Below are 7,223 nucleotides of genomic sequence, written 5' to 3'. Positions count from 1 at the left end.
GTCAATGTTATAAGATACAACGAAACTAATAAAACATACACGAAAATACATCAAAAGTTGAAGTAAAATAGTCAATTTAAAAACTCTAGCATACACCACAAAAACTCTACTATAAAAGAAAAAGAAGAGATGGCAATCAACATTGGCTCAAATAGAATCCACAATCAGATGAGCTCTAGCTGGCAGCAAAGAACAAAAACAGATATGAAAAACATCTTGATCTCGTTATGAATGCATAAGTAAGAACAATATTGACATGAAAATAACAAAGCCACAAGATAAAATCACAGCCTAACACTAAAGATGGACTATGAATTCAATCAAAGTTTTCTCCACTTCTTGCAAACACCCTTTACCTAACCGCTCTCATACTTGAGGGTTTATTTGCACATAGCTTGAGATAACATTACCCTGTATAACAAAAGAATCATGAACAAGATTACTGTAAAAAAATTGAACATTTTGAGAATATAAGAAAAGTTGATTGTCAACTTTACTTTATATCTCTTACATACAAAAAAATCTACAATCTACATAAAAAAAATATTTATATATCTATAAAATTTAACATCTATATACAAAACAACAATCATATAATATATGAGATTTGTTGAGTGAATCTGATATAATATATATTATGATATCTATAGAATATATATTATTATGAAAATTCATGTCCATAAACAAACATAAATTTATCGAGTGAATCCCACCAATGATAAAAAGCCATAGATTTTACAAATGAATCCAAATCCAACATATACACATTATAAAATCCCCCAAGCAAAAAATCTCATGTCTAAATCTCATGTCTAAAATTTATCTAATGAATCCAACAATGCTATATCATGAATTTACTAAATGAATCTAGCATATACATACATGGTTTAAAGAAACAAACTTCTTAAAAGAGAAATCAGGAGCTAACTTCCACTGACATCTCGACAGATAGCGGATTTTATCTTGCCCCCCTACGTCCCAAACAGTGAAGCTCAGATTCTTAAACATTATAATCTCTATATTGAATCCTATAGTGAGCATTGTTCTCACGTACTCCCCTAGTTTGAATTTGCAAAGAATTGTTGTCTTTTCTGTTTACAAATCCCAAAAACATATTATAGTCTTACAAAGCCATTCAACACCATAATTATATAACATATAATACAGAGGATTGTCCAAGCATGATTGAATTTCGCATATAATTTTGACAGGCAGTTACATCTTCTCAATATTTCAATATGATCAACAAAACCAAGGACATACTGTAGGAGTTGTATACAAAGTTTATGCATTCAATGCCAAAACCTTCGATGAGAACAAAGGAGACCATGAAAGCATAAGAAATGCAAATGAATTCCACAAACAAATAACTATTAGGCATTGAACTATTAAGCATTGAAACAACTACCGGTTGTCGATGGCATTATGTAAGCTTGTGCCCTAGTTTTCCCGAGTTGATTATTCATCATCATAGTATTCATCATCCACTGCACTAACATCTTGATATTTCATGTATTCAGACACCAAATCATTCATGTTGCTCTCTGCTTCAGTGAATTCCATCTCATCCATGACTTCACCAGTATACAATGTGAGAAGGCCTCCCTCCTAAATATGGCAGTGAACTGCTCGCTCACTCTCCTGAACATCTCGTGAATGGATGTTGAGTTCCCAATGAACGTGGACGACATGGACAGGCCTTTTGGCGGGATATCACATGCACTAGATTTCACATTGTTGGGGATCCACTCCATAAAGTAGCAGGAATTCTTGTTTTGAATATCCATCATCCGTTCATCCACCTCTTTGGTGCTCATCTTGCCTCTGAACACGGCAGATGCAGTAAGGTACCTGTTGTGACGTGGATCTGCAGCATACATCATGTTCTTGTAATCGCACATATGTTGTGTCAGTTCCGGAACGGTGAGGGATCTGTATTGTTGTGAACAACGTGAAGTCAACGGGGCAAATCCCACCATAAAGAAGTGAAGACGAGGGAAGGGGATCAAATTCACTGCTAGTTTCCTTAGATCTGAGTTAAGCTGACCAGGAAACCTCAGGCAGCAGGTGACTCCACTCATTGTTGCAGATATCAGATGGTTCAAATCACCAAAGCTAGGAGTTGTGAGCTTGAGAGTCCTGAAGCAGATGCGTAAGGAGCCTCATTGTCCAGTACCATACACTCGTGTGCATTCTCCACCAGCTCATGCATAGAGAGTGTGGCATTGTAAGGCACTCCGTTACCGTGGCAACTTGGCTCGAATGAGTTGGTGAGTTTGGGGAATGGGTGCTAGCTCAACAACCTCTCTCGCTTCGTGCCTGCCATACCCCACCCAAGATTGGTCTCAACTATCGGCAACGCCTAACTAGCCATACATAGGGTATTTAATGCCCGGGGATATGCACGCTGGTTAACGCGATAACACGGGAGCGGGGAGTTTTGGCATTAAATAATTTTTGGGCTTTCGCGTGTTATCGCGCTAATCTGCGTGCATATCCCCGGGCATTAAATACCCTATGTATGGCTGGTTAGGCGTTGCCTCAACTATCTCCATATGGCAGGCAGCCACGCTGGTGGGTCATTGGCAACGCCTAACCAGTCATTTCAATACCTCGCTGACTGGGCCCCTCTGGTGTTCAGTGAAAGTTACTATCAATGGGGTCCCCATTCCTTCCGACTAGTTGGACCTCTTTCTAGTAACACCCCAATAACTATTTCTTTTCCCGCCTACAAACTCAATCCAATTGGCACTATAGTTCCAATCTTATTTTTGCCTTAATTAACCTAGTTAGTATGAAACTTAGCTGTATTTCCCCATCGGGGATATTGTGTAATCTACTTAATATATATATATAACGACTAATTAGCTTGCTGCTAAGCCTAGTTGCTTTTCTGGAACCAGGATATTTCATATGTGGAATGCCCTGCCCAACTTGAGAAATAGTGCCTTACCTACCGAACGGGGGCTAACGGGACTGTACAATGATAAAAAGAGAGTGATTTGATCCGGATCAGGCATTGATGAGTCGAATGGGGGAATCCTCTCGTATGTAGAATAAGATTGTAATTGCCTAACGAATGAGATAGTAAATCCTCAGTAGAGCAGGTGGAGATTCTTCCCACTTCACAAGTAAATGGTGAAGTTGCTAAAAGTGTATAAGCAATCCCATGAATGTTCTAAGTTTATCAAGTAGAGCCGGTAAGTGAAAGGGTTGTTAAGACGCCATGCTAGGCGGTTGTCATTGTAGCTCCTACCTCAATATTTTTTCATTAACTTAATGAAACGTAGTCGAACAACTCCTTGAATTAATAATCCACTTGCTCGAATAAGGAGAACGGTCCTTCCTTTTTAGATCGACCATTGAGATAATAAACTTGAAAATTTAAGCATCTCTCTCTTGCTCCAACGGACACTTACCTTGCCTACCTGAACTCGTTATACTCATCCTTCCAACCAAGCAACCTTGCCTGCATTGTAAGATCCAGACTTCAAATGAAGAGGCTCAGGAGAGCGTAGATCCATTGATTAAGTCTGCAAAATTGAAGCAGGGCAGAGGAAAATAATCATGCTCAGCAGAAGAAAATTAAATTTGAAAGTTGACACAATCATTCAAAATTCATGCGGCCTCCGCCTGCAGAGAGGACATTGGGCAAAAGCTAGGCCTGACATTATAAGTTGACAAAAAGGTAAAAAGAGGCCAAGCAAAAACGCTTCTCTACCATACATTTCTTGTGCTCTTCTGTGGCAACTATACAAAATAAGGCAGTGTGGAGGCCATCGTGCGATATTGATAGATAGACGTGGTAAATAATTTTGTGGAAGAAGAATCTTTTCCAGGGACATTAAGCGATCTATGGTCACGCAATGTGATCCCATTTGGCAGTCCGCAGCCTGTAATGACATGTACAGTTTTAATAAAACAACAGTGTGGAAATTTACGACTTGTAGCTGCCTCCTTCCTAACGACATCCAATAGGGAATCGATGAGCTCAGCCCCTTCGGTATAATGGCCCTGGCCCAGTTATTTCCAGCCCCGGACTGGCCAAAAACGAAGTTATCAGGCCTGAAGACCTGGCCATAAGCCCCGGTCCTCACGCTGTCCATAGTCCCATAGTCCCAGACTCAAGATCCATGAGCACAGCATGGGGCACAAATCTATCACAGCTCACCTCATTGTAGTAAACATTAATCCTTTCGAACTGCAGATCGGAAGTGCCCTGGTATCTCCTGGTGGGATCGATCCCGTGGTCGACAACTTACCAAAACTTGGCACCGATTTGGTTGCCACATTGCCCGCCCTGAATGTGCAGGATCTAACGCATCTTTGCGATTTAAAACTTGCAACACTGAAAGACCAAACTCTAGAGTAAAACCTCAACTGAAAAACAGATAATTCGCAGAAAACCAACACAAAAAGAAGAGACAGAACAGGGAAATGGGCAGTTATAGCTACCAGCCAGAAAAGCCAATCTAGAACAATGAGATGGGTGTGCTGTAGGTGAGGCTATAACTGCTGCAGTTAAAGAAGGTAGTATATAGGTGTCTATGGTAAGATAGACACGAGAAACACATCGCCCCAAACCCTTATGGGTTATAAGCATTTAAATGTTTTAGATTTTTAATATTTTTAAGTATATTTTTTTGTTGGTTTTTTTTTAAAAACTCAATTAAAATTTACAAAGATTATATTGTTGACCAAGATTATTGGAATTACAAATAGAATTGGACATCAATGATAATTGCTTTAAAAAATTCAAAAAAAAAAAATGTTTAGACTCTTCTTGCACAGATATATCTAATATATAAAGTAAAAGTTTTTGTATGTGTGCATTTTGTGTATAATGAATATTTTTAGTTGAGCATAATATGTTTTTGGTTGGAGACATAGACTATGTGGGTATATGTTTGCTTAAAGATGGTTGATTGTGTCTATTACAACAATTTAGCACCCTTCTATAATGTAAATTCCTAAGCATTAAGGGGTTAGTTTTGTGCACCTAGGAAGGTTACCTATAGTGACCACAATAATTCTTCGACACACTTCTACTTGAATCTTGTCCAACTTGAGCAAGACATCTCTAAAGATTACTAAAGTTTTCGAGTGGAGGCACATGTTGAATTTGGAAGAGTAAGCCTTAACAAAATGGGTAGTAGTAGCATAATGGAATAGTGAGTGGTATGGCAAGTGAAAGATGAAGAAAAATCACAAAAATAATGTCTACCAAACCTAGGGAAAATAGAGTCAAGGATATCACTTTAAAAAGGGTTGTTTGGTGAATAGTTAAGGAGGAGAGGTTTGCAAATAACATGCCAAAATCAGACTTGGTAATGTCAAAAATAGTTATGGTAGTGAGTCTTGGACAGTCCTATTAGTACTACTCTTGAACAAGTTGGAGGACTTGTTGCCCTACAATGATATATTAATGACAATAACAACTCCTTTGATAGTGAGGAATTATTATAGATAGCATTGAGGTGGATTGACAATATGGTAGGAAGGGTAGGTTTTGCACTCTCTCCACCCAATTTCGAATCCCCAATGAGACTTTGGCCCATTGTGATAAAGCTAGAAGGGTAGATGCCCCTCAAATAGAGGTGCACTCTAGTGTGCCTTGAGACACCTCAACCCTTGATAAGTCACAAGTTATTGGCATACATGGCTTCTGGGTTGTTGAATATACTCTTAGGTTATAGTGCATCCAGTTGGTTTAATATCAAGCCTAGCCTAGGTCATTATAACGAGTTACTAATTCCCATGGTTCAAAAAAATGAATTAATATATGCAAATATATAACAATAAAAAGAAAATGAGAAGGAGAATCCCCATACAATACTCCCATCCAAATGATAAATGCCCCATTATAAATCCTTCACAACATATTCTTTGCAAGAGATTCCTACAACTATCCAACAACATTAAATGCATGCAAAAATTAAGCCTCTCATATGATAGAATGATACCTCCAATCTTATGTTAAGATTGAAAAATTCAAATAAAATGTAGCCCAAGGGGAGACCTCCTTCATCCACAAATTCTCCACCATTATAATGGTGAGGGAGATCACCTTATAAAGTGAATATCTTCTCTTATACAACAAAATGTTATATTTTAACTAACTCCATGACAAGTCAAAAAAATATTATAGTGATGGAGTAATTAGATCCCTCCTAAATTTGTGGTGGACCACATTACAACATGTGGAAACTAGCCCTTCCTCACAATTAGCTCCCATCCAAAAATAGTAGTAATATGCCCCAAATAATGCTCTTTAAGGGGATGCACCACCACATATAGGCATCAAACCAAGTCAAATACACGTGTCCACATAGAATGCACCCTCTAAAACTATGCATGCATGCAACCACTATGCATCTCTGAATTCCAAGGTAATCAACACCATATATTTTTTTATCAGGAAAATTGATAAACTTGTCACCTGTCACCGAGGAGACATGGGAACAAGTCAATGGAATTTCCATTATACTCCTAAGCCTAGCGCAAATGCCCACAAGCCTCGCTAGACATGTAAACCAAGTTTTGAACCTAGTTGGGCCCCTATATTGGTTGGCAAATGCCTTCTAGCGCAGGATATACATCCACCATTTCCCTATCCCCATGGGCTAACTACATAGATAAATGTGCAATATGCCAAGTAAATAGAGCAGTACATGAGAAAATAAATGATCAAAATACTAAAATATAAAGTGGTTCATCTCCCCAAAGCAAATCCAAGGAGATGAGGGCGAATTAGGGGTTTTACCATGCCAAAACTCCATGAGATGTGTGTGTGTGTCCAAGAATAATAAGAAATGTCTCCACGAGTGTGCCCTCCTAGAATATATAAAAATAGCAAGAAGAGACCCTTTGCAATTTCACGCTACAAGAATAATCTCCCAAAAATAGGAAAAAGACTAAGTACAAGAGCATGTTAAGTCACATGTGTGGCCCTCCTCATGTGCCACAAGTCTTCCAATAGAAACCTCCATAACCACCCCAAATTAAAAAAAAAAATAATAATAATAATAATATTCTAAGTTTAAGGTCACATCCAAACCAAAAACCAAATTAGTGTATGAGACCCCCTTATTCATGGTTCAAGGGACTCCCTTGTGCATAGTGATTTGATTGCTAATATCTATGAAGGTGCAGTCTTAGGGTGGGGGCTAGAGTGGTTGTGAGAACAATTTTCTCTCTCATCCACCTAGGTTCAATTCCAAGGG

At 38.4% G+C, this 7,223-nt stretch overlaps 1 pseudogene; it reads right to left on the bottom strand.

Moving 5' to 3' along the window:
- Positions 1 to 1,458: 1,458 nt before the first annotated feature.
- Positions 1,459 to 4,324, bottom strand: LOC149144101 (tubulin beta-2 chain pseudogene; annotated as a pseudogene).
- Positions 4,325 to 7,223: the final 2,899 nt, after the last annotated feature.

The sequence above is a fragment of the Pinus tabuliformis genome, chromosome X (assembly GCF_031772625.1).
Source record: "Pinus tabuliformis cultivar Carrire ecotype Pingquan chromosome X, CPIR1, whole genome shotgun sequence".
NCBI lineage: Eukaryota > Viridiplantae > Streptophyta > Pinopsida > Pinales > Pinaceae > Pinus > Pinus tabuliformis.
This window is presented reverse-complemented; position numbering and strand designations above follow the sequence as displayed.